This window comes from Filicampus tigris, chromosome 14, assembly GCF_054856515.1.
Source record: "Filicampus tigris isolate MCC_2025a chromosome 14, RoL_Ftig_1.0, whole genome shotgun sequence".
In the NCBI taxonomy this organism is placed as follows: domain Eukaryota; kingdom Metazoa; phylum Chordata; class Actinopteri; order Syngnathiformes; family Syngnathidae; genus Filicampus; species Filicampus tigris.
In genome coordinates this window covers 4807699-4834794 of record NC_141230.1, presented here as the reverse complement: position 1 = coordinate 4834794, position 27096 = coordinate 4807699, and the positions used below count along the sequence as shown (strand labels likewise).

The 27096-nt window shown below is 40.8% G+C and overlaps 1 long non-coding RNA gene across 2 annotated transcripts in view; it reads right to left on the bottom strand.

Moving 5' to 3' along the window:
• Nucleotides 1–1277: 1277 nt before the first annotated feature.
• The window catches only part of LOC147136091 (uncharacterized), a 99630-nt gene continuing 73811 nt past the window's right edge, over nucleotides 1278–27096 (bottom strand). For both annotated transcript variants that reach the window (XR_015089578.1, XR_015089579.1), the window contains 3 exons: nucleotides 15934–16037; nucleotides 15715–15848; nucleotides 1278–1447 (listed from right to left, as the gene is read on the bottom strand). This is a non-coding gene — a long non-coding RNA (uncharacterized LOC147136091). The remainder of the gene's footprint in view (nucleotides 1448–15714; nucleotides 15849–15933; nucleotides 16038–27096) is intronic.

Genomic DNA, 27096 nt, shown 5'->3' with positions numbered 1-27096 from the left:
AAGTTGTTGAAAGGAATACATAGCCCAGCAAAGAAATTGAAACTCATGCCGGTTGGAGTTACGTCACAAGCAAGCCAGCGGTGACATGCGTAAGATCTTTTGGATGATTGTTTTGTAGCGTGCATGTGTACTTAATCGATACAAAAACTTAAAACCCATGGATTAACCGGGAAATGTGAGCTGTTCACTGTCTTTTCTGGGTGCACGATCAGCGTACTGCTTACACTCATTGGGTGACAAGTGCAGACAAACAAAAACATTTGGTACAGTGAGGACATACATGCACTTGAACGACGAGGGTAAAAATGACGCGTAAGTGTCTTTCACAGTTATTTAGGACATTAGTCAACTCATTAGCAAATTCTCAATCTAAGTTATTCCTGTAAAAATTATCATTAGTGTTTACAGTATATAAATGATTGCTGCTTCCATATGTTGTGCATCTTGGGTAAAAGATGTTTTTTGGAGGATGTCCTAAATTTGTTTGCAGAATGCACACAAATTCAAGTACGATCATAGTGATGAATCACACATTACATGCATATGCACATTCTGCGAACAAATTAGTACGTACGCATGTTAGTAAATGAGGGCCAATGGGAGTGAGCATGGGGATGGGCAAGGAGAGTAGATGTCTTTGCAGGGCTCACAGGTGGTGACTTGTCATTGCTTCAGCTGCTTCAAAGTGACAAGAAGCGCAGGAAAAAATCCCTGACAGTCCTTCTTTTCCAACCTCATCCAATCACTAGCCTCTTCAGACATGGTCCAAAAACACTCAGAGGGTTTGAGAACCTACAGGCCAGAAATGCACACAATATGGAACCATAAAACTTGGATCGTTTCATCGTATTCCTTCATAAATTTAATATGGCCCTCGAAGGATTTTATAAATTACCCCTGGTAGAAGAAAGGTTCTCCAACACTGAGCTAAAATAAAAAAAACTTCACGTGTTCATTTGTGCATATGCCTGCATGCACATGTGCACAGGTGGTTGTGTAAATCACATCGAAAGCCTAAGTGGTGCCTGTGGAGGAGAGGTCCATAAATCACCGAGCAGTGCTCTACTAAACCATTGTGTCCTCATCTGTCGTAAATACTGTGAAACATGTGTAAAGAAGTAGATTTCCACAGATGACCACATACATATATATATATATATATATATATATATATATACACATAGATATACGTATATATACATATATGTATACACATATATATATATAATATATATATATGTATATTTATATATAATATATATTTGATAGACAGGTCACTGATAGTGTAGTGGTACACACGCCTGAGTTGTGTGCGGGCAGCGTGGGATTGATTCCCGCTCAGTGGCAGTGTCTGTGTGTGCCCTGCGACTGGCTGGCGACCAGCTCGGGGTGTAGTCTGACTTCGCCCGTTGACGGCTGGGATAGGCTCCAGCACCTCCCCGCGACCCTGTATAGGATAAGCGGTTTGGAAGATGACATGACATATATTTGATATATTACACATATACATACATAAATATACATATACATCAGCGTACCGCAGCTGCTCCGTCCGCCAGAATGCCCAGTGAGGCGTGAGGAGGTCTGCCAAATTCCCAAACTGGGTAAACAAGACTTACACCGGCACAAAAATGAAGACGTACACGTTTTTACGTCCAGCCTAGCGCCTGTCGATGAAAATGAAACCCTAACATGTATATTTTGTGTTAAAGGGCAACATTTCTTTACGTGAGTCAATTTCATATCCACCACATTTACGATACAGGGGCTCCCCTGTATATGATGGTCTCGACCTACAGCATTTCATGGTTACAACACCACCATCATGAATTTTTAAATAATTCTCGTTTTGACTCATGACATTTGTGAAATAAATACAGCGTAGGTGAGTGAGAGATGACGCTGTGTGTTCCATCTTACAGTGCAAAATGATGTTACATCAGCGTCATTGATAGAGGACTTCCTAATTAATATGATATTCCACTTTAATGTTGTCTCAAAGGGTTTGATCATGAGGTTGTCGCTACAGCTGATTTAGCTGACGAGTGCGTTTTCACATGCTAAAAACATGTCCGGTAAACACAGATATAGAGAGCAAATTTACATCGACCCAGCTTAAACCAGCCCATGTACACATATCATTAATTATGTCTGAATAGGATACCAGCTCATGTGCAACTTTTTGTGAATGTGTGCACTTGTTTATGTTTTTTGAGGTCCCTTGTTGACTGTTCAAGGAGAGAATTAGCGAGAGGGCGAGATGATCACATGAATAAAATACAGCCAGTAGCTCATTACTAATGCTATTATTCACTAATTAACATTATTAAAGCATCTAATAGACTCCTCCCGAGTCCCCCTGCCTCTTTTCAACTGGGTCCCTGCTCCTCGGTCCCTCCCATTCCCGCACATGAAAAGAATAGCACATCAAACGAGGCCTGCTTTCGTCGTGTTGGGGGATTCACAGGTGCACAATTGCGCTCTGCAGGGGGAAAAAAAAAACGCCTCGTCGGCCCTCGTCGCACTCTTTACGCTTCCACTCCGGCCTCTCCGTGACACGCGCCGCTCCTCGGAAGCATAACAACCCCCTCATTAGGAGCGGGGTGAGAAACAGTCCCGTGTGCTGCCTAATTAGATCCCTGTCTGAAACTTTTCCCCCCACCAGCACCAGCACCAGCACTATGTCCCTTCATCACAGGGAAATGCTGACATGTATGCAGTGAGGTTTAATCAAGTGCGCGTGGTAGGGGAAAGTTTTGCTAACGATTTGTGTCATTGAGACATGCATAGAAAGAGACTTGCACGCTTGACGTTTGGTGACGAAAATGATCGTAGCCAAGTTGTTCCTTCACATTTTGGTCTTTTTTTGCACTTTTACATAGTGTGAAAGCTCAGCTCTAGAAGACCTTAAAGCACAGGGATCAAATTCAAGGCCTGGGGACAAGATCCGGTCTGCGACATCGTTTTAAATGACCTGCGAAGACTAATTGTGGGTGTTGACTTCATGATACTTGCAAATTGTCCTCACTTTTAACAACACAGCGATATGAGATATTGAATCCCTCCTTTAACATTAATTGAAAAATAGTTGAACAAATAATTATTTACTGGCTTCTGGTTTCAAAACTAGTCATCCAGCAATCTGTTGTGCATATGAGATAATATAAAGAAATGATACAATTATGGACTCAACAGCCTTCTGAGGGAAACCATAACTATGACGTGACCCGTGACATAAATGAGTTTCACACACTTGTCTTAAAGCTTTAAAAATGTGGAGACTTGAATGTTGGTTCGAAAAAGAAAAACATTAACCAAACATTTTTTTTTGTTTTTTAATCATACATGTGATGTCACATCAGCATTCAGAGCACCTCACTGGACCTCATTTCAGCCAGTAACTATGCAATATAGTATATGTTTTCCTCTTTTACTTGTAACTCGTTGTGAAACTTTTTATGAAAGAAAGAACAACATGTTCGAGGGGTGGCCCTTGAACATATGTATAATTTGGATCTTTTACTACTTTTCAACAATCCACCTGGAGTTAAAGGAATTTGTTCTGCAGAATTGATGCTGCAGTTGCATGAGTCCGCAGAGGCAGGTTGAGTAACACCCTTCAAGGAATGTCTCGACAGCATCTATCACGTTTTCATCAGTATCAAAATGTTGACCATGCAGTTCATGTTTCTTTCTGGGGAACAAAAAGAAGGGCAAATTCGGCAAAAAAGGGAAACTATAAGCACGATTTAACCTTGCAGCGCCTTTTTCCTGGTGACGATCGTTTGATGCCATACTCCACCGGAATTAGACACCAAATAAAGACATTTGCAATTTAGAGTTGTACGTGTGTTTATGATGCTTTATGGTGCTTCTGGTTGGGGTTAATTTTTTTCATAGCCCCCCTGGAATTTGCCCCAAATGGCTAGCTTGCTGTTTGATTGTTCTGATAACCACAGGCTTTTTTTTAATGGCTGTACCCACTTTAAGATGTCTCTTCACATTTTAGTTCATGTACGAAATTACAGAAATTCCAGCAAGATCCTTAATTAATTCCATTTGTTTAGTTTCAAGTGAGGGAATAATATCCATCAGTGGTTTGTAACTGTGTTTCCTGGGAAGCAGATATATTAAAACTTGCATAATGCATGCGTGGAAAGAGCTAGAAATTGTGTATCCTCAGAATATAATAATTATTGTTCTTATTCAAAACTACCCAAACAATGCGCCTTAGTTAAACATTAATGTCATCATTCACACGCCATCGACTGTCCGAGGAGGGAGCAGGCGTTCTTCCTCGTTTTGGGCTCATTATTTTCAAATAAACAGGGCACCGAGGCAAGTGATGAATACTGTATGTAGAAACTTGCAGAAATATTAGCAGTTTTAAATCGCCTTCCTTGATTGGTTTTCTAGTTTTAAATACTTCATGCTGTACTATGACCTTAAACAAGATTTCACTGGAGCACAATATAAATACCATTAAGGAAATCATTCATCATTATGATGAAGGAGTCCTCACGCTTTAAATTGCATTAATACTTTGTATTTTCACCAGCACAAGATACACTGCATGCATATTGTATGGCATGATTAAACATCATTTTTTGGGGGGATATTTGACATAGAGGTACAAATCTTAACGGACTAAAATTTGAAAAATCAAACGAATAATAGGAAGCGTCAGCAAACTAATGACAAATTGTGCATTTTAAGGAATATATTAAGTAGAAGTTCCTTTGAGTATAAATACTTAATTCCTGTACTTATTTTTATTTCTTTTTACCATAGGTTGCCAGCTAACTATATTCTGTTCTGGTAGAAATGGTCCAAGTAAATATCACTAAGTAACTCACAATTGGAGACAGCCATGCGCCTCATGATCGTGCGTCTGTATGTGGAACGTCCGGACAGGCACAACACGGCCCCAAACATGCTAGCTAGACTAAACTTGTGCTAGCACGAAAATTACGTTACGCCCGTTTTCACGCCGAGCGCACAGGCACATCTACCAAAATAGGGCACTGTATATCTCAACAATTCAGTCAGTCTTTGCACATGTTTTCAGAACATATCTTCAAAATTTTAAATATTTAGAAACAAAAATAAGCAAATGACTTTTACAGCGTCATTAAAACAAAGGATCACAATTTGCATACATTTCCTCAATCCACTATGCGAAAAACTAAGAAAAAGTATGAACCAGAATATATTAAAAAGCATGTAGTGGGAGAATGTCACTGTACATTCTGATCTCCTGTTTGCATCGTCAGTTGTCATATTGGATGTCGGCCTTGAGAGTAGATCAACAGCACCTCTGGCGGTTCCAGCCAAGTCGTTCACTCCATGTGGCAAATTTTCATCAACAAATACAAATCAATTCCGCGCAATTGATGACAATCCTCGAGATTAATTTATCGATGATTATGTTTATCCCTAATTGAAAATGTTAAAATGTTGTCCAGCTGATAGTGATGATGGCAGCATAGACTTGACTTTCAATAGCTTTCTTTGCAAAAATACTGGAAACAACAACAAATGGTAGTTCATCCATTTTAACATAAAGACATCTCTCCCTATGATAATCTTTCTTGCTCACTACTCTGTCTTTCCCTTTCACTCTGACTGAATGATGTGTTCTGACAGGTAAATTAAAATAAAGAAAAGAAAAAAAGTAGCAGCATCCCCCTTTCCTGTGCAGCTGAAAAAGCAGTATCCTTTATTTCCTCCTGTCTTCCGCCATCCTCCTGTCTTGATTAAATCTGCTGCTCCCTGCAGGATTATTAGGATTCTAATGCAATCTGAATTTCAGGAACTTGTTTGCTTGGTTACCTGTCACGCCACATCAGCTTGTCATATTAGTGCTGATCGTTGGGCTCCACCTAATCTGCTTTAAACAATTTCATTGGGCGCTGCTCTATAAATCATCCCCCTAATGGGACTGACGCGAGGCGGCTACGCTAGGTAAACAAATCAGCTTTGTTTTGCGTTAGGCAGCAATGAACTTGGCTTTATCAACTTGCCATCGATTCACGCGCGCCGCAAGGTCAACATCTCTGCGGCCGCTCATCAGCGGGAGTGAGGGAGTGATTGCACTCAGCAATTAGAATATGCATCAAGCGGAAAACACACATCTTGGACACATTCATTCATTTCTCATCAAAGCCAAGGCATTTCAAAGTAATGTTTATTTGAAAGGCCAAATAAAATCAATTTGTACGATTATTGACAGGAAGGTGCATCTTAAAAAGTCATTAACTTTCTCGACTCGTTCCAATCTGTTGATTAAGGCTTTCTCTGTGAACTATTTTTCTTTCTTTTTTTAATTAAATGGTGCCTACTTTTTTCATGGACTATCATTATTATTTGTTTCGCGTATCAAAAATGTCCCCATTGAAATGAGTTCAAATTCAGTTAATGCATTTCACCCCCCCCCCAAAAAAAGAGCAGCTATCAAATGTCTATGAAAATGTCTGAAAAACGAAAGTCTAAAGTGACTTTTGTGACAGTAATTACTGTCTGTTATATTTTGAATAAAGAAGCTCTGTCTTGTGATACTCCGGTTTCCTCCCACATTCCAAAAACATGCATGGTAAGTTGATTGGATACTCTAAATTGCCCCTAGGTGTGATTGTGAGTGCGGATGTTTGTCTCTGTGTGCCCTGCGATTGGCTGGCAACCAGTTCAGGGTGTCCCCCGCCTACTGCCCAAAGACAGCTGGGATAGGCTCCAGCACGCCCCGCGACCCTTGTGAGGAGAAGCGGTACAGATAATGGATGGATGTCTTGTGATACTATTGCTAGTCTTGGCAACAAGTGTGTTATATGGTACAGTAATTCCCACCCTTAATGCAGAATGGACTATATGCACTGAGTGGTGTGACGTATTTCCGGTAAAATCTCATAGGGCGACGCACCTTCCGGTCATGCCCAGCGCCATTGTTTTGAAGCCGTTTTACTTCAGAGAATTTCTATCAATTGTCAATGTTTTGGGGTATTTTCTGGATTCTTTTTATGTGTGTGGTTGCGCGTATTCTTGAAGAAGAGGTGAAAGGGAGAAAGTACATCGAGCTATCACTGCTGTGTGCCTACCCAGATATACGGTGTTACTCCGCTTTGATGAGCAGCATAAGCAATGGATTGTTAACATGCAAAGCAATGAATTTGTAATTCGATAGCACCAAAGTCTGTCCTCTGCATTTTTTCCCCTGCTGATGTAATAATGCAGCCGTCAACCATACAAGGACGCCATTTATTCAACTAGAACTCCCAGCCTTAATTTTGACAGCTCTCAAACTTTTGATGTGTTGTTATTGTTACTCTGTTTGCATAGATTAACGATGTTCCCGGCCTTTCAACTTTTCCTGTGTCTGTATAAATATTATTCTCATGCTGCCATTTTGTTGCATTAAAACATATAAACCTATTTATGAGTCCCTATTCCTGCGCCGGGTTTCCATAGCAACCACTTTTCAGTGATGAGAAAAAGTCACCATAAAAAATAAAATTGAAAAAATGTTAAGACAGTAGAGGAAGCATTCTATCTGTTTCAAAATGCTGATAAGGCTGAGTTTAAGGGTGATTGACAGCAAGTGCGAGGAAGAGCAGCCAATAAAGAACATCCGAGCAGGACGGCGACACAGTTCAAGGTATTATTAGCTGAGAGTAAAATATTGGCTGTGATAGAAGGGACAACGAACGGCAGGCTCTTGTCAGGAGCACCACCACCACCCACAACCGTCTGCTTCTGAGGGGGACGGGACTCGGTGGACTGGTGGTCCCAGAAGAGGAGCTACAGTAATAATTTATATTCAAAGATACTTACAACAGCCTTTTAGTAAATAAAATACCTTTAATAGGTACTCAAGCAGCGAGTAATAATCATTATAGGTGATGACGTCTTTGCCAAAGCACAAGCCGTCAAAATGGGACGGTCTAAATAAAATGCTTCATGTCATGGGTGGTGTGGCTTAATGTTGGAAATCTGTGACCGATTGCCACCAAAATTCACATGCACGTCTCCACTTATGCCCACTTCAATCTCTGACAATATCAAAGTAACCGCCACTGTATTTTGGTGATGATTGGTCGTGGTTTGCTAGGATTGAGCCACATTAAGGTTTTTTACACACATATTAAAGGTTTTAGACTGTCTCATCAAATAAAGATGATGGCTCTAGTTGATCTAAGTAATTTTAGAATTCGGGTAGTCCTCGTGTTAAACATAAGAGCGGCCCCTGTTCTTTTTGAGTCGATTAAGGAGTTAAGGCGAGAGTTACATCACATCAACAGCCCACTCTCATATAGTGTCTACCCTGCACCTGAAGCGTCGGTGCCTTGTGACAAGTGCTACATGCATGTAGTCCATAGTTCAAAAGTTAAAATGCAAAAACAGCACAGACCTCTGCAAAGGACAATGATGTGTGATTCTATACTCCAGTAAATTGCACATCTTCATAATACCCAGGTCCCTCTGATATGTAACACTTGTTTTCAGGGAAAAAAAATGCTGCTCAAGTGATAGAAACATTTGAAAGACATGGATGTTTGCTTTTTCTTTGCTTTTCAACCACTTCAGAGGGATCGGCCTCAAAAAAGGACAAAAGAAAAAAAATCATGACAGCTACCTGAAACGAGCATGCGCACATCTAGGATAGTGTGACCAGACCAGTGTCTTAATACTTTTGTATACTGTTACCATGCGCCTCGCGTGTTTTTAAAGTTGAGGTCGAGTGTTTCAACATTTCAACATTTCGTATTAACAGTGGCCAACGTCTACAGTTTTGTGACAAGAGTATTCTGATAAGACTGAGTGTTGAGTTGCTTTAATATTAAAATATTTAAAAAAAAATATTACACTTGTAGGAAGGATATGAATATGAATGTTACTTAGATTGTCTTTTTATGATGATGATTGCCACAATTTGACCCTGAAACTGGTCATTTCCATCATTAAATCGTCCAATTATGTGACACAGCACAGATTAAGTCATGGTTGTATTTGAAGTATATGTCACTGGGGTCTCATTTGCCCCAAAAACAATATTAGAGAAGTGAATAGTCATGAAGCACTGGCGGAATCCTACAAAGACTTTCCAAAACTTTCCAAACAGGTATGATTTGTATCTGTAGATGAATAAGGCAACCCTGTTGAAGTGTGTCAAAGAGCAAGAAACAGTGCAAAGGGGAACAAATAGTGCCAAGCTGGCCTGTTCAGCGACATGTCATCGGATCTTTTCACACCAATACATCTCCCTAATGCAGGCAATTTCCTGCAGGTTTCCGCCTTGGGAGGGGATGTGACCTTTGTTGTCTACTCCTGAAGACAATTCTAATGTTTGCCAACAAGGGGGGATTAACTCACTTATTCTCAGTCCGTGCACTTGGTCAAATTTCTTTTTTTTTAATGGTTGGATAAGGTTAATTGTACACAGAGATGGGAATTCTAGGTCGAGAGAGTAAAAACCCTGACACAGTTTGGTTTTAGCCACAGGTGATTCTAATCAACGGGCAGGTAAACGAGCTCAGTTGAACAGAAACATCTGTGGCTCAAGACAGACTGTGGCAGGGTTTTTACTTTTTGGACCTGAATTCCCCATTTCTGTTTGTATATTAAATCTGTCGTGCACAGTTTTAGGGCTGGACTTAAAGGGGAAGTCAATGCAAACAAAATTCTTTGTAATATGTTCTAAGCAGGGCGGCACGGTGGTCGACTGGTTAGCACGTCCGCCTCACAGTTCAGAGGTCGTGGGTTCGATCCCGGCTCCGGCCTCCCTGTGTGGAGTTTGCATGTTCTCCCCGTGCCTGCGTGGGTTTTCTCTGGGTACTCCGGTTTCCTCCCACATTCCAAAAACATGCATGGTAAGTTGATTGGACTCTCTAAATTGCCCCTAGGTGTGATTGTGAGTGCGGATGTTTGTCTCTGTTTGCCCTGCGATTGGCTGGCAACCAATTCAGGGTGTCCCCCGCCCACTGCCCGAAGACAGCTGGGATAGGCTCCGGCACGCCCCGCGACCCTTGTGAGGATAAGCGGTATCGATAATTGATGGATGGATGGATGGATGGACTTTCTTTTGGGGACTAAATCCACTGCCGCTTCTGCAGCCGTCGTCTCGTCCTCCATGTCGTCTGTTCGTGTTTTCTGAGCAGACAGACAGCAGTGGCTGGGGGTGGAGGTGAAGGGGGAGTGACCGGTGGATGGATAGATGTTCTAAGCAGCAAATTTTAGCCATCTCAGGCAGTGGCCATTTTGTCACTTCTGTCGATTGATAATGACATCACAGTTGCTCAGGTAACAACCAATCATGCCTCAGCTGTTTTCTGAAGTTGAGCGACGATTGCTCGTTACCTGAGCCCTGAGCAACTGCGATGTGATCACTTCCTCAAGTGTTTCGGTTTTTTTTTTTTAATTTTTATTTTTATATACGTTTATTCAAGCAAAGAATGGGAACAGAACATAGTGATTCGTTCTTTTCTCCGTTCATTTGAGCTCAGCCACGCGCATGTCGTCAATTTTCGCAAATAACCAATCAGCAGCCAGTGTCAGATGGAGGAGGGATTTAATGAACATACTGCCACACTATTGGCGTTCACAAAGGAATCAGTAAGGTAACTTCCTGTTGACGAAGGAATCAGTGATGCAACTTCCCGTTCACAAATGAGTCAGTGAGTGAATGTACTGCATTTTTCCTTCACGAACGAGTCAGTAAGTGAACGTGCTGCCATTTCCCGTTCATACATTATAGCTGCAACGTTTTTGATAGTATTAATAATAATACAAATTACAATTACTGCAACATCAGGGTGAGCACAATAGTTGTTTTTTTATTTTTAAACTCACTCCGTCCGTGCCGGAGGAGAGATGCCATACTCGGCTGTGTGTTTCTTTGTGGGGAGGCGGGGGGCGGCTGCGGGGTGGGGGCGAACGACTCGGTGAACGAATCTTTTGAACGGTTCTTTTTGATGTACTGATTCTAATGATTCAGTTCACTGAAAAGAACTGTCATGCCCTTCACTACCGCCCCGTGAGATGGACAAAAACAGGTGGATTTTCCTGCTTCACTCATATTCCACAAACGCAATATTAATCCGACTTCAGTGCTTACAATAGTGGGGCTACATAGAATATATTCTTGTAAATAAAATTTTGGGGTTGACTTCACCTTTAAGAGTTGCTATTTTTTTTAATTAATTGATTGATAGTTGAAACATCAAAGCCCATCAAATATTTATGGAATGGACTAAAAAGATTGTAATTGTAAGCCAAGCTGAAGACCCCATGGGAAGTTTAGTGAAGGAATTTTGAAAAGATTCAGTAGGCAGGTTGGAAATTTTCCATCATAATTAATGACAATTATTGGGTTCTAATTAAAACGCTTGTGTATTCTTTTCCCCAGATGTACTATATTCAGGAATAATTCAGATTTTATTATGGCATAGGGAGATATGCATGCAATGTATGGTTTTTCAGGTAATCGAAATGCACTTTGATATTTCTATTTCTGTTATTTACTAGGAGAAATTATTCAAATATTCCAGCAGCAACTCACCTTATGCTTTGACATTTAACATAGTGTTTTGATTAAATGTGTGACTTTAAACAGCGGGGCACTTACCTTCAGACTTGGATTTCTTTGTATTGCCATTAATTCCGAAGGGGAAAAATGTTTAACTAATAGTGTTCAATCTTAGAGGTTCCATAATATGTAGGGCATGTTCTAAATGCACTTAAAATGACAAGAGAGTGTCAGTTTGGTGGCGCCTTCATGAGGAAAGTCGAGGCGCTTGGATGTGAATCTGCCAAAGTGGTTGACAAGGCATGTGGAGTAAACACATGTCAACATCTGCGTGTCTTTTTAGGAGTGGGGGTGTGAAAGCCTTTTGTGTCTCATACCCGTCGCGCGACGGTCGGGAGGCAAACTTTCACCACTTGAAAACCCCTTCACATCATCAAATCCTAGCTGGCGTGTCGAGCGTAATCTTCTCAATTATCCGCCTCTCTGTTTCCGAGCGCCATCGGCTCGCAGCCTTCTGATTCCTCCCGCATGCGGGATGTTGTCGGGAGGGTGACAATGAGAAGTAAACAACAAGGAGGGGGGAGAGGTTTTGGGTATGGTGGATTCACCAAATCCTCCAGAGGCCTGGGGAGGAAGCCACCCCACAGCCCAAACTGCTTTTTGCTCTTTGGGTGCAATTTCTGCTAGGGAGATATTGACAGCCATTTTGGAGTGAGCCACTCAATGGGAAGCCACAAGTAAGGAATGAAAACTTGGCTCCTCATTCGCACCTCCTGAGAGAGCCGGAGAGTCGTCTTACCTTCGGCATTTTTACTTTGAGTGACGTGCCATTATGACAGTTTAACAAATCAATGCGTGTGGCAAACAGTTGACATTTGGAGTTGAAATATGGTATTAGAGCAAAATAATTCCTGGAGGCAGTATATTCAACCGCAGATAGGAAAAAGCATTTAATAGAGGGAAGCCCTTTATTTGAACAAATGTATGTCAAGCGGTACCTGTGTTTAAAACAAAACTACAGTGCTAGGGAGAAAGTCTGCAAACCCGAGAGAAGTGAATCAGACTGGGCGCACCATAAACTCTCTGGAACATAAACGTGGACACTCAGCGATCACATGTCAGTGTCTACTTGGATGATAATATACACTAAAGACGCTGTTTCTAAATACTATAAGATCATTGTTATTGCAAAGGGAACTCTTAAATGATTTTAAGACTCTACTGTCTCTCGTGTGATTTTGGTGCTTCTGTTTTGGTTACCAATTGAGATCAAATGGATTTAGCATTAAACGCTATGGAATCTATACTCGTAAACAGCGCAGCAATGCTTGAGCATACAAGCTGTCCGGTGAAAGCCTTGCTTAGCTTATTTAGGAATTTGGCAGATAGCTCTGCACCATGCTGGGTGTTCTGGCAGACCGAGAGCCTTTGGCATGCCCCCGGCCCACCTCACTGATTTGGTGGCTGATAATAAAATTAACTTTACGACAGCTGGAACCACATCCAAGTATTGGTTCTGGTAGTGTAACTCAATTTTGGCAAATTATATCGAAATGCAGGCAGACAGATACAGAGTTCCGCGGCTATTTTTGGGGGATGTCATTGTATTTCATTCAGAAATATGACAACAGCATGCATCGACCTCTCTGACTCATTATAGAAATTCCATTCATTAAACTAATGGAAGCCTGTTTAAAACGATAGGCACAAATGGCGGATAAATGAACGGCGGAAGAGTAGCCCGAAAGAGTACCTTGGCTATAGGCGGAAGGCGATAAAAGGACCGCAAATTTTTCGTAAAATGCACAGCTCCGCATATATATATATATTATATATATATAACATTTTCTATAATTAATCACGATTCATTTTATTTTTGAACTACTTTTTTCTTTTTTTTACAAAGCTTTGAACCAATATTCACTTGAGTAAAATCTTGGAATTAATAGGGAAAAAAATTAAAAGTATATTTTGATTGAAATACTATTCTAATAGCTTTCTTTTATCCTTGAATACGATTCTTTTCCTGTAAAATACAACTGTTGAACGATACACTAGAGACGTACAACTAATATTCCATTTGAATTTGGCTTTGCGTGCAAATTATTTAGGATTTTTCCAATGAGCTGTCGAGCAACTTTTTAAATACGTAAAAATACAAATATATACACACACACCGGTATATATGTGTATATATATATATATATATATATATATATATATATATATATATATATAAATATATAGTCCGTCACTGATGGATCACACGCACACACACACACGCTGGAAATGAATGAAGGCATTTCAGGTCATTTCAATGGGAAAAATTAATTTGCTATACGATTAAATAGAGTTATGAGCTTTGTCATGGAATGAATTAAACAAATAAATCAAAGTACTGTATTAGTTTCAGATTTGGGAGTGTAGCAAAGCAAAGAGTCATGCCAAAATGTCTGACAACCTGCTCTACGTTTTAGATTTGTTAAGTGTGCATCAGAGGCGAGTCACAGATGATTGCTATGTCATCTGTAATGTTGGCCATGACGCGGTGCAATAAAATTAAAAAAAACACTCTTTCATCAACTTGATATTTTGTGTGTCGCGTGCCAGGTAGTTCCCTCCACTACAGTCCATTTTTACAAACTCACAGATGAAGCCTCTTTTATTGGCAAGAAGACGCAGAGAGTCCATGAAAGGCAGAAGAAAATGGAAATGACTCAGTGATGGCTTGTTTCGAAACATGACTGCGGAGGTGTTATGGCCTCCAATTTAATGCGCACCCCCTCCTCCCTCTATAGTGGTCAGCGCAAGGCAAAGATGGAAGTAACACACATATGTGCAAGTCACAAGTCTAAAGTCGTAACCTTCAAGTCTCAAACAAGTCCCAAGTCATGGTGAAAAAAATCAAGCAAGTCGAGTCGCCACCAAATTTCAATTAAGTCAAGTCATGACTTGACTCGAGTCCCCCGCCGCCAGTTTCACAATACCACGCCAAATCTGAACGATTACATATTACTCGCTGTCATTGTCCATTCTCCTCTGCCGTTGGTTAACGGCACCTGTCCCACCCAGTTTGGATGGAACATGACTCTAATTGTCGTCTCCATAGATGAGCTTTGGCAGCCATCCCGGAGGAACAGGAAAGAAAAATAATAGACTCAACTATGAGAGGAGCCTTGTTGGCTCTAGCAGGTCAGCTACAGTACTGTTGAGCATGTTTACGTGAAACCATGAAATTATGAAGTAGCATGAATTGACAACAACAAAAAAACAGTCACAGATTAACATAACTCATCTCACATTGATGAGACCAAGTATCCATTCGAGGAGCCACTGCATTATATTTAAGGGCTCAGCTAGTCAACTAGTTTTCCAAGCTCAGTAAATGTTTAATTCATGCTCCTTTTATTAGTGCACCAAATCAATGAAACACATCTTTAAACTATAAATGTGGAGGGTCTTATCAAATATGTGTATTAAGATTCCCACAAGTATAAAAATAAATAAATTGATAAGTCACAATGCTTAACGCTAATATGAGTCGCTAAAATCTCTTCTGCTGGCATAACACTCCCGTCTCACAGCTAACTACATGCTAGCCCATAGGCCCTATCCAGCCTGTTTGAGATGTCGTCCTCCTCCAACACACCTCATTCAAATGCTCAGTTCATCAGCAAGCTTTTGCTCACTTGTACCATATTATATTATTATAGATCATTTTTTCGGATAATATTTACACAAAAGAAGCTCCTAGTTTTCGGGCTGGCACAAGACAATGATTTTGCCATGAATCATTTTTCTTTCAACAATTCTCTTGAAATAAGGCCCACTGAATGGGAATATGTTGCTTCTCCAAATGCGTTACAATTTAGTGGTTAATGTTTCTTGGTTCATATTTATCCTTGTAACTCCCTAAGATCTGACTTGACCTCTCAAATTACATTTTTTTTTCGCAATGTGTCATATTGTGACAAAGTGAGGAATAGAAAGTACAGCTATCTGTTTGCAGATTTATGAAATAAAAATCATCATAAAACACTCAGGTAAATTACCTGAGAAATAACTGAAAAATCAACTTTAGTGCAGTAACAAAGTATTTGTATATCGTTCCATTCTGCCACTGGCGATGCCATGTGATTTTACTGAAATAAATCTGACTGCTTTAGTCAGGCTATGATCAGCTTTGTTATAGTACGTACCTTTATGCTTCACACTGCTCTGTCTTTTCTGTTACGACACATTTCATGTGCTGCTCCCTCCGAGGTGAAACGACTGTTCTTTTGTCTGAGGCCTTTGAATGCAGCCCGCCAGCGCCTGTGGGCCCTCAAATGTGCTCCGAGCGGCAGGAAGAGAGAAACTTAAGCTGTCCTATTGAATTGATTGAGCATTCATGAAACCAAAGGGAGCCCCCCACCTACCTCCTCCTCTCGTGTGGTAATGATTTCCAGACATTTGCGAGGTCCCGTACGCAGCACAGCCTTGAGGATCCCCAACTTACAGTCAGGTGCTGCGCTGTAGTGCCCTGCAGGCACAATTCACTTGTTCAATCCCTCATCAGGCGAACACGAGGGCTCATTTCGCCCCACGCAGACTGCAGACTTTATTGAAATAAGTGTGCTCTTATTTTCTGTGTTGCCACAGTTACTTTGAAAAATTGATGATGACAAATGATGACAAACTTTTTTTAAAAAAATGGCGGACTAAGCACTGGAAGTGGATTTTTGTCCGTCTAATAGTCACTAACCGGGTCAAGTACCAACGGACCTCTCAGTCCGTCACTGATGGATGCTCGTTTTTGCTGACGTGTTTTTTTGTAGTGGGGGTGGGTGGGTAGACGGACTGAAAGTTCAACTTTTGGACCGACGGACTTCTGATGGACTGCTGACGGACTGATTGACAGACTGGTCAACTGACGATTTCAATTTGGTTCAGCTTGAAAAAATGACGGTCTAACGAGTGACAGATGGGTACCCAAGATACTGACAGATGACAAATGATGAACCGGCAACATTTAGCAAAATGCCCATCCTCTGGTAGTATTTTTGAGAGGTACAGGACACTTTGGGGCAGGCTCTGGAGCACAGAACCTGTAGATGGAACCCTAACTGTCACAGTACAATCCAAATGCAGAACACCGGACCACAGTAACCATTGGTAATGACTTTTAATGTCCACAGTGATAGCACAACAGGGAAACTCACACGGTGATGTCATTGCAGTACAACACCAAACAGCCACGGGAACAGGCAAACAAAAAGCAAGAAGGGCTAAGGTTGTGGTGAGCCAAATGGAGCAAGGCTTTTTATTTATACTCTATTATTATAACTACTGTATATAAGACAGGCCAATCCAACTTCGGCCGTCATGGCCAACTGTCATGTCGGCCTAGAAGTCGGCACGTCGGAGTGAAAAAGCCGATGGAGACGCCAACTACTCCGGACCTTCTACGCATGCGCGAAAAATAGTGGCCCGCCCTCCCCTCCATACCATCGGAGTTAGTATATTTACCCCAAAATTACGAACAGTTTCTGTATAAAAATAAACTCAAGTAAAAATAATCACTTAATCGGCGTAGCTTTTGATGGTGATGTTGAATTATGACGGTCTTTTTTTATTGCGCTTTATTGTCCATAGAGATGGGAAAAATGAGCGAGTTTAATTCAGGTCTTGAGGAATAGCTTCAATTATCACCGTTTGTCCGCATTCGTCACTTCCCGTTCTAGTCCAGTGCACTGATTCGCTAAAATCTAGGCCCTAAATCATAGTGATCATTCGTCCCGACAGCCCGACCAGATTCCAGATGTTGAATCAGCCGAACACGCCCCCCAGATGCCCCAACAATGGATCAGACATTCCGACGTTGCGCGCTACACCAAACAGACGGCGTTTACCGTCGGCCGACATCGGATTGATGTGTTGAGGCCTGAAGTCAGGGCTGCCCAAGTTTGGTCCTTGAGCGCCCCTATGAAGTCTGTTTTAGATGTGTCTGTCCTCCAAAACCCCTGATTCAAATGATCAGGATAGTCATCAAACTTCCACAAAGCTTGCTGATGAGCTGATTATTTGAATCAGGAGTGTAGGGACAGGGAGACATCTAAAACAGGCTTGATAGGGGCTCTTGAGAACCTGACTTGGGTACCCCTGGCCTAAGTGATTCATGGGGCTTCACCTGCCCAGCACTAGCCAAGGCAGAACTGGTTGGGGACAGAAAACTGAGTTGATTACCAGCAAAATGACGAGGTACTGAGTTAGAGGCAGGCAGAGTCAAAAACAGGAGCGCAATCCAAGAACGTGTGCTGGAAAGTCTTGGATGAGAGTGAAAGAACAATCTGGCAAAGTGTGAGTGAGCAGAAGAGGCTAAATAGTGTTGATGGCTGATATGAAGCACCTGTGCGCCCAGGTAAGCAGAGTGACTAATGAGGAAGGGCGGCTGATTGGCAAAGCGAAGCAGTGGAGGGGTGAATGGAAAAACACAGAGAGTACAGTGGTAAACATTGGGGCCCAATTGTGACACGGGGCGGGGGGTCATCTCAAGTCTGTTAACTGCAATGCTCCTAGCTCGGACGGACTTCTAACGGACTTAACTGACTGACGGACTGACCAGCTGACGATTACAATTCGGTTTGTCAAGAAATCCTCCTTTAAACATAAAGTGGACATTTGTGGTAATAGTAATAATCCAGCCATACCGACAGTTCATTTGTTACACACGTCAAAGATGTTTAGGAGATGACATCGAGGAGTGATCATCTCATTTCCACCAAACATTTCGACCTCCTCCGGCTTGATCCTTTGCCAGTCTTTTTGCTCCCTGATGGAATTTCTGGTGGGAGGTGCTAGCATACAAACAGAACAGTGAGGACCTAAGAAATTGATGTTGGAGAAATAAGATGAGCCCTAAGCATCAGGAACGAAAAGTTACTAGACTTCTAGGTTAATTGTTTCTCCAAAAGTTGTGACTTCACAATGGCACCAACAACAAAAGCATAAAAAGCTAAATCAAGTTTTAAAACATACTGTACACGTGGCCAGAATCGTTTTGATGCTTGCAAAGGTCTTTCAAGATTTGCTGACATCTCATACAATTATGTTTGAATTCCCAAATTTTGACTGACTTTTGATTTATTTTATTTCCACACAATTTTTGGATGAATTCCAAATGAAATCACTTACCATACCAGATTATTTTGTAATCAACATCTGCTTGGTTCAGAGTGTTGATAGTGAATAAAAAGAGTAGCAAAGCATATGGAGTTCTTTGAAACACTCATCACCTTGCAATTATTTTTTAAATGTTTCAGGCCATATTGATTTATTGGACTTTTTGGGGGCTTGCTCACATATTTAATCCAAATGACATTACTTTTGCCTGACAATGCACATGAAAAGAATGAATTTCAATGAGTGCTCATTTCTGTCTGCGTCTGTAGATCTTACGCATCCACGGCGGACAGTTTGAAAGCAATTTTCGACGCATTAAACGGGCAAGTCAAACAATTTCAGGTAAGAGAGCTTATTGAAAGGCATAAAGAGCAAATCAATGAAAGTGAAAGTAGTTGCATGATTGGTCTTAATGGAGGAATGGTGCAGTGGCACACATGAAACGTCCAAAAAGTCAAACAAAACTAAATGTTCAAACTGTCATCATGTGTGACATCATACACCTTGACAGAAAATCTCTGGAGGACATCTAATATGGACATACTGACATACAGTGGTACCTCTACTTACGAAATTAATTGGTTCTGAAAGAAATTTCTTAAGTAGAAAATTTTGTAAGTAGGGACGCGTTTTCCATGTAAATGCCCTAATCCGTTCCAAGACCCCCAATATTGAGACATAAATGTTTTATAAAGCATAAAAATGCATGACAACATGTGACAAATACATGTTAAAATTAGATTATTGCACAATAAATGAGAGTTGTGCATAATGTAAAAAAATGACGAGGACGCTACATCTATCTATCCATACACATAGAGACCTACGGAAGCGGTCCCTCTTAGCCAATGGGATGCCAGGAAGATGTTAGGCTAGCCAATGGCAGAGCAGCTATGAGTATGTTGCGTTCAGGAAACTCCGGAGCAACCCATACTGGTAGTAGCAGCCCATACTGCGAGTATCAGCCTATACGTTTACCTTTCGTATCCTGAAATTTCTTTCGTAACTAGAGGCAATATTTTCCTGTTGAGATGTTTCGTAACTTGAAAATTTCGTATGACCCTCTACTGTTTTCTTTCCCAATGCAAAGGGCTCTTGTACATAAAAAATACTATTCAAGGACGGCACAAAATTGCAAACCAGCATTAAGTGCAAGAAAACATTTTGTACATTTTTTTACCAAAATCAATTCACTCCAAATTTTGATATGACACTGTAGTATATGGCAAGCAGAGCTGCACTTACCAACGGGCTTAAATGGGCTTGAGCCCAGTGGTCTATGGAAGTCGGTGAACAAATCTTTTGAACGGTCCTTTTTGATGAACTGATTCTAATGATTCAGTTCACTGAAAAGAACTGTCATGCCCATCACGAGTAGAGAGGGTCACTTGCTGCTGCAGTACACAAAGCCTGCTCTAGGGGGCCTAACGTAAGGCATTAAATTCCACATTATTCTGTCATTTGTTTATTTGTCTGATGTCATGATGGCATCTGCAGACCAATTTCACACCCGTACGATATACTATAACAATTTTCAGCCAATCCTCATGTACAGGAAGTTTCTGTGACAAGAGCTCCGGACATCACGTGACTGATCCCAGCTTGTATTTGTTTACGCAGCCAAGATGACACGACCATAGCTGGCGGCACTTTATCAGTCAATATTTGGTCCAAGTGAACACGCATCTCACTCTGATAAAAATGACAAAATGAGTGGACAAGTTGAAATATCAAAGAAGAAACAGGAGTGCTTTTTCAACAAAGGCGAGTCCTTGCGAAGTTGTCTCGGAAGTTTACAAAATCTGGGTTTACGGGCCATGTCGACTTAGAATTGCAGGGCTTTAAGCTTTTAGACAGGCATATAAGCAGGATCAACCATGCAGGCTGCCTCGGAGCCAGGGCTGGGCTGGCGGCCGGTCCGACACGCTTGGCACACGCTGGCCCGCGGCCTCCGCCTCCGTTGCAGCGGAGCAGAGAAAATGTCCGCTGGGGCTGGTCGTCCTCGCTCGAAGAGCGGTAGAAACGCAGCGCTCGCCGTAATGCCCGTGAATAGATGGGGAGCTTGCCTGCGCTTGAGAGTGAGCGCGACCCACGGGCTGGAGGTGCAGTCCGCCCGTCTTCTTTTGGTATCCTGGAGAATGCCCCTTCTTTGCTCCCTGTCCACTGTTGTCAAGTTTTCTACCCTGCCAAAATGGCCTTGTTTGTATTTGGCGCAGGGCATTGTGTTGTTGGTGTCCGCAGTTGTTTGTTATATCAGTGCTATACTATTAAAATATAATTTTTTTTTAATGCATAGAAGTGATTGGGAAATGCACTATTGCTTTATGAAAACTATAGTGTGTGAATCTTTTGATTTATTACTATTCTATTTGTTAACCCTTTTTTGTTAAATGCATAGTATGCATGGAAAAGTGTTTTTCAATGTTAAAAAATGATCTCAGAAAAGCACTTTATGCCAATAAGCAGTGTTTTCGAAAGAAGCAAACGTGTTCACGTCAGAGTTTTTGCCAGGGTTTGTTCAATGTTGCAAATTTTCGCAAAACGTTCGACAGATGTTTGTCAACAGTTGTATGGATTTTTCTTGTCGCAACAAGAAAAGTATAGGTTAACGTCTGACGAATGCCTGAGGACAGTTTGGCGAACATTTACGACCTGGAACGAACTCTGGCGTGATTTTTCTAACTTCACCAACAGTTGCAAATGTTTGGGATAGGGGCTTTAGAGTCGGGGAGGTGGGACAATATTTGATGGTTAGCCCTGGGGCCTGTGAGTAGGTAAGACCTGGTGCAAGTGCAAATAAGCCATGTCTGTCATCTCGTGGTGAATGGTTGGTGATATTACTTAAAACTTAAAACTATACAATAGAACCCAGTCATATGAGGGGGATAGGGTCCGGGCCAGCATGAAAATAGTGAAAATCTGCATGTAATTGAAATATTAAAATATTGTAGATTAGGGCGGGAAAAAAATTTGAAACCCAGAAAATTCTACAAAAACGTTAATCAACCTCCAATTTACATTTTTCACAAATAAAGTGGGGTTTACTCCCTCCCAAAACCGAAAAACAAAGAAAAAAATATTTAACACTAGGAGTACAAAAGCAGTCATTTTGACTGTTTTCAAACACTGATGTGTTATTACTCAGCATATTTAGATATAATATGCTCCTGGCCTCTTGACTTTTCTAATTCTGTATATATTTCATTACTATGGTGCAATTTATGGTATTAAACAATATAAAAATAGTTATGAGTCATTATTCTTTTCACTACGGCGTCCCAGTCAATTTGACGGCTCTATTTAATCTTATGCATGTTGCGCTAGGACGGCGCCGCTGGGTTTCCATAGCAACTAGCAACTGCATTGAGAAACACCGTGGGTCACCATGATCTATAAAAAAAATCTTATAGAGTAGAGGAGGCGTTACATCTGCTTCAAAATATTGATGAGACTGCGGATGAATTGCTCGTCTGACACACAGCAAGTCCGAGTAAAAAAGTCCCCCTGGCGAGGAGGAGGAGGAGGAGCTGTGTCGCGTGTAGTAAAATCGGCTGTTAGATGTGATAGACATGACATTGTGGTTAGTGCATGCCAGACAGTCGAAATAAAGAAAATAATGAACTTGTAGCGCCTGTTGACATAAATCCCCCATGGAAAAACAGAGTTCCGGGGTGCGATTGGAACGGAGTTGTTTTTTGTGTCGTACTTCTGATTTACCTAATCTTCTTCGAAGTGAAGTGCAGTAAAGTTTTTGGCGACACGTTCCTCTTTACTTGTGCTCCAAACCAGTTGTATATTACAACATATCTAAGTAATAATAATAATGCTAATAATAATAATAATAATAATGATACTCCCCCTTTTTTTTTTTTTTTTTTCAATCAAGGTGCCACTCAGAGTGCCTGCGGGCTGCCAGTTGACCACCCGTGTTGCTGATCAACCAGCATTGGCTGAACCAATTATTTCTGGGTCTACAAATGTACTGAATCATGGAATCATGAGCAGCTAAAGTACATCATCCTTATATTTGTGTTCACCCGCATCATGTCGCTCAATTTAACCCCACAACGTACTCCAGCCAAGGTGACAGTTCCAATCACAACACAACAACTCCTTCGACAGGCCTGACAGCCAATCATTGTTTGGCTGGAGCAGAAACGCCGCACCGCCTCAAAACCTTCAGCTTCCTCGTCACATTTTAATCATCTGCAATTAGTTTTGTTTTAATAACGTTGGCAATTAAAAGGTCCTGCCATCTGCATAATTCATGACGGAACCGCACCGATGTCAGAAATCAAATGCAACAAATTGGAAGTAACAAGTTTCAGACAGTGTGATTCAATTAAGATGCGGGGGAAACACTGGGCCATGCATAATTAAGGGGGCCGGCTCGGCAAGACTCATGTCAGGCCTGTCAGCCCCACCGCTGCTATTGGATTTGGCCTGTCACACACGCTCACATCAGCCCTGTACGAATTACAGCTTACACTCATTTCGTACTTTTATTTGTGAGTGCTCCTGACTCCATGTGTGTTCATGTCCCAGCCATGTACAAAAAGTAGCCATATAATTGTATCAGTATCTGTTGCTAGACACTACAACCAGATGTTTATATTTTGGTTATTATTTTTTAGTTAGTGTTCCTGCAATGTGTCAGTTATCATACTGCATCTCTTACAAAGAATCATATCACTGTTTATTGTGATACATTATTGATACATGGCAGACAGACTTACTGTAGATATTTTTGAAAATTATTTGTCAAATATAGCAGTGTATGCTCTTTCAGTAAAACAGTTATGAGGTATCATGTTCCTGCGAAGAAAAATCATTGCTTAATCACTGTATCTTCATACAATCCATCGTGGTTAACGTGAGTCATAATACCTTGTTAGAATGTTTGGGTGGTATAAATTATGGAAATGACAAACAATTACATTGCTAATTGTAATCTACTATACCGTGGTACCTCTACTTACGAAATTAATTGGTTCTGGAAGAAATTTCTTAAGTAGAAAATTTTGTAAGTAGAGACGCGTTTTCCATGTAAATGCCATAATCCGTTCCAAGCCCCCAAAGATTCAGACATACATGTTTTATGAAGCATAAAAATGCATCAAAACATGCAACAAATACATGTTACAATTAGATTATTGCACAATAAATGAGAGTTGTGCATAATGTAAAAAAGCAAAGAATATAGTAAAGAATAAAAATAATGGTCGTTTACCTTTTAATTGCTGTCCTCATCGCTTTTTGCCCTTTTTGGCTCATGTTCTTTCTCAGAAGTGGTTTTTGCCTGGCGTTTTGTAAACTGATTTAATAACGTGGCAACTGTCGATACATTACGGTCATATTCTTTGGCGAGATCAACTAAACGCATCCCCTTTTCATACTTTTCTATTATCTTTTGCTTTGTTTGTATGGACAAAAAAAGTTTTTTTTCCTTTTTTCTTTTCCTCGTTTCTAATTCACGTAAAACTATCGGAACACCTCATGGCCCGAGGGGCGACTGACGAGGACGCTGCATAGACTTCGATCTATCACATATCTATCTATCTACCTGTCTATCTGCACACATAGACACATACGGTAGAGGTCCCTCTTAGCCAATGGGATGCCAGGACGATGCTAGGCTAGCCAATGGCAGAGCAGCTATGAGTATGTTACGTTCAGGAAACTCTGGAGCTGCAAGTGGCAGCCCATACCTTTTGTATCTTGACATTTCTTTCATAATAAGAGGCAATATTTTCCTGTTGAGGTGTTTCGTAACTTGAAAATTTCGTATGAAGAGACGTTCGTAATTAGAGGTACCACTGTAGTAGGGATGTTACGATCAGAGTTTTATGACACCGATACCAATACTGATCATCCATGAGTGAGATTGGCTGATACCGATTCCGATCACATGGAATATCTTTATATTTTTCCATTTATTTATGGTGACTGCTATTATGCAATGTGATCTGAATAAAAAGCAGCCATAATATTGCCGTAATTTTCACAAAAATCTATATATATTTTCAAAAGCATGAAAAAATACAAAACCGTTGCGGGTACAATACAACAATTACTCAGGGCAAAGATAACTGAAAATCTTAAATTTACTAGCTTTTAGGAACACAATTTTTAACAGATCAAAAATAATCAGCAGTCTCAACAGACTTAATTATGCAAAAAGTCAAATAAATAACACGCCACTTAACATTGCAAGGTTCAGAATATAATCAAAGTAGAAAAAATAGTCAAATGCCGGCTTCACTCGAATAAACTATTCAATGAGTTCCTAAATTGAAACGACTCAGGAACTTGTTTATTGTCTTGTGCATAGACAAACTATCTTGTGCATTTGTCAACGAGAAAAAAGTCACTGTTAATCTTTTTGTGAATTATAATATGATATAGTGGGTCTGTTGCCCACAAGTGACCTACAATGCGCCTCCCTGTGGCAATAATGCCACTTATACTACACTGTGACAGTAACGCATCATGCATAACAAGCTGCAGGGTGCGTGCCATACATATCAAACTCGGTAGGCCATTTATTATCGGTCATAGCTTTCACCATGTTCCGCGCATTATCTCTCAATACCACGTGTATTTTCTCTTTTGGAATACATATGCCTCGTTTCGAACATTGTCATTAAAAGCAGTACGCGAGCTAAAAACTCCCTTGTTAGACTCAACATTGACACAGGATTGACATCCGAGCTCCATTTAACACTTGTAAAACTTAAACAGGATAATGGGCCTTCTTTTAGGAAACTTTGGATGCGACGATACACTCTCTGGTGGAGCTCGATCCGGCAGAGCTACGTCTGTGAAGTATTTGCGTCCCGGTAGCACGTAGCGAGGCTCCAAGTGGATGTGCAGACGGCGTAATCCGGTGTCCACCACCGAGAATGGTTGGTCATCAAATCCAATTAATTTCATTATTTTCCTGGTTATTTGCGTTGCCTTTTGCCTGTCGCGGTGATGTGGGTTTGAGTTGGTCAGCATGGGTTGCGTTTGATCGATTGGAGCATCCCTACATTATAGATACACTACAATAAGATGTCAACATGTTCTTTGAGGTCTCACACATAGAAAAACCCTTTTCTATGAGATAATCACTCTTCATTTACAATGATAGACAAACTGCTTTCATGTAGTGTATCAATTATAACACAATCACTGAATTGTGAAACTATCGTGAATATTCTATCTGTAGCAAGGTTATTAAAGTTAACACAAACTATCAAAATAACTAATCGAAATAAAATTAAAATGAGTTTGCTTTAAAAAAAGATAACTAAGTGAAACTACATTTTACGTTTATAAAACTAACTAAAAATTAACATAATTAGAGCAAAAATGACCTTCGTTTCCGTCTTTTTGAATTAATTTCATAAATGAGCTTCTGGGATTTATTTTAAATGTATTATTTTGGTATTGTTTGGCCACACAGAAGAAAGAAGTTCAAAATAGACTTTTGGCAATTGTAGTTTACTTGACTTTATTACACAATACTTAAGCCCCTTTCAGACTAAACAGCCCAAGAACTTTGAGTTCCTGGTAGTAAGAACTTGTGTGTGGCCCACTATTTTGCATTCACACGTAGCGACAGTGGGCAAGGTAGTTTATTCAAATTGGACTGATGATGAAAGTGAGTAGGGGAGGGGATTAATGTACTACCCCTCCATGCCCGTGCAGCTATTATCAAGTTCAACTTCTCTATCATTTACCACTGCGGCTATTGTTGTCCGTGGGTTTTTTGTAGTCTTGAGTTTAGCTCCTTCAGCTTTGCACTGACTCGTTTTGTAGTGTGGTATTGGTTAATATTCAGATGAGCTAGCTTCGTCATGATAAGTTGATGAACTTTATCATTTTGTGGCGGATTCAAAGTTTCGTTGGATGTCCACGTTCCCGTAAATGATTAGGAGAGCCTGTACCTCATCATCCGTCCACCAATCCAATTTTTTTCCCTCCTTCAATTCTTGCAGTATGTTATGACACACACTAACGCCGAGTCGCGCAATGGTGGTTGCCGTTGAGCGCGACCAAAACAACCCACCCCCAAGTTCAACCAACCAATCAGTGTTCATCAGCACAGCGCGCCCCCTCAAACATTCCGGGTAGGTGCACGAAGACCCTGTTGGCCAGGTAGTGCTCACGTAGTTCCTGGTGGAACTGTCCAGCCCCGTAACCTTTTTTTTTGTGTGAACACGAGAATGACACAAAGTACCAGGGTATATAGGGAAGTTCCCAAATTAGTTCCTGCGGTCTGAAAGGGGATTTTGTGACTTTTTTTATCTATCAGTCCACAAATTGCCCCCCCACTATCTATCTATCTATCTATCTATCTATCTATCTATCTATCTATCTATCTATTTATGTATTAGGGGTGTCAAAATACTGCATTAATAATGTGTTTTGATGCG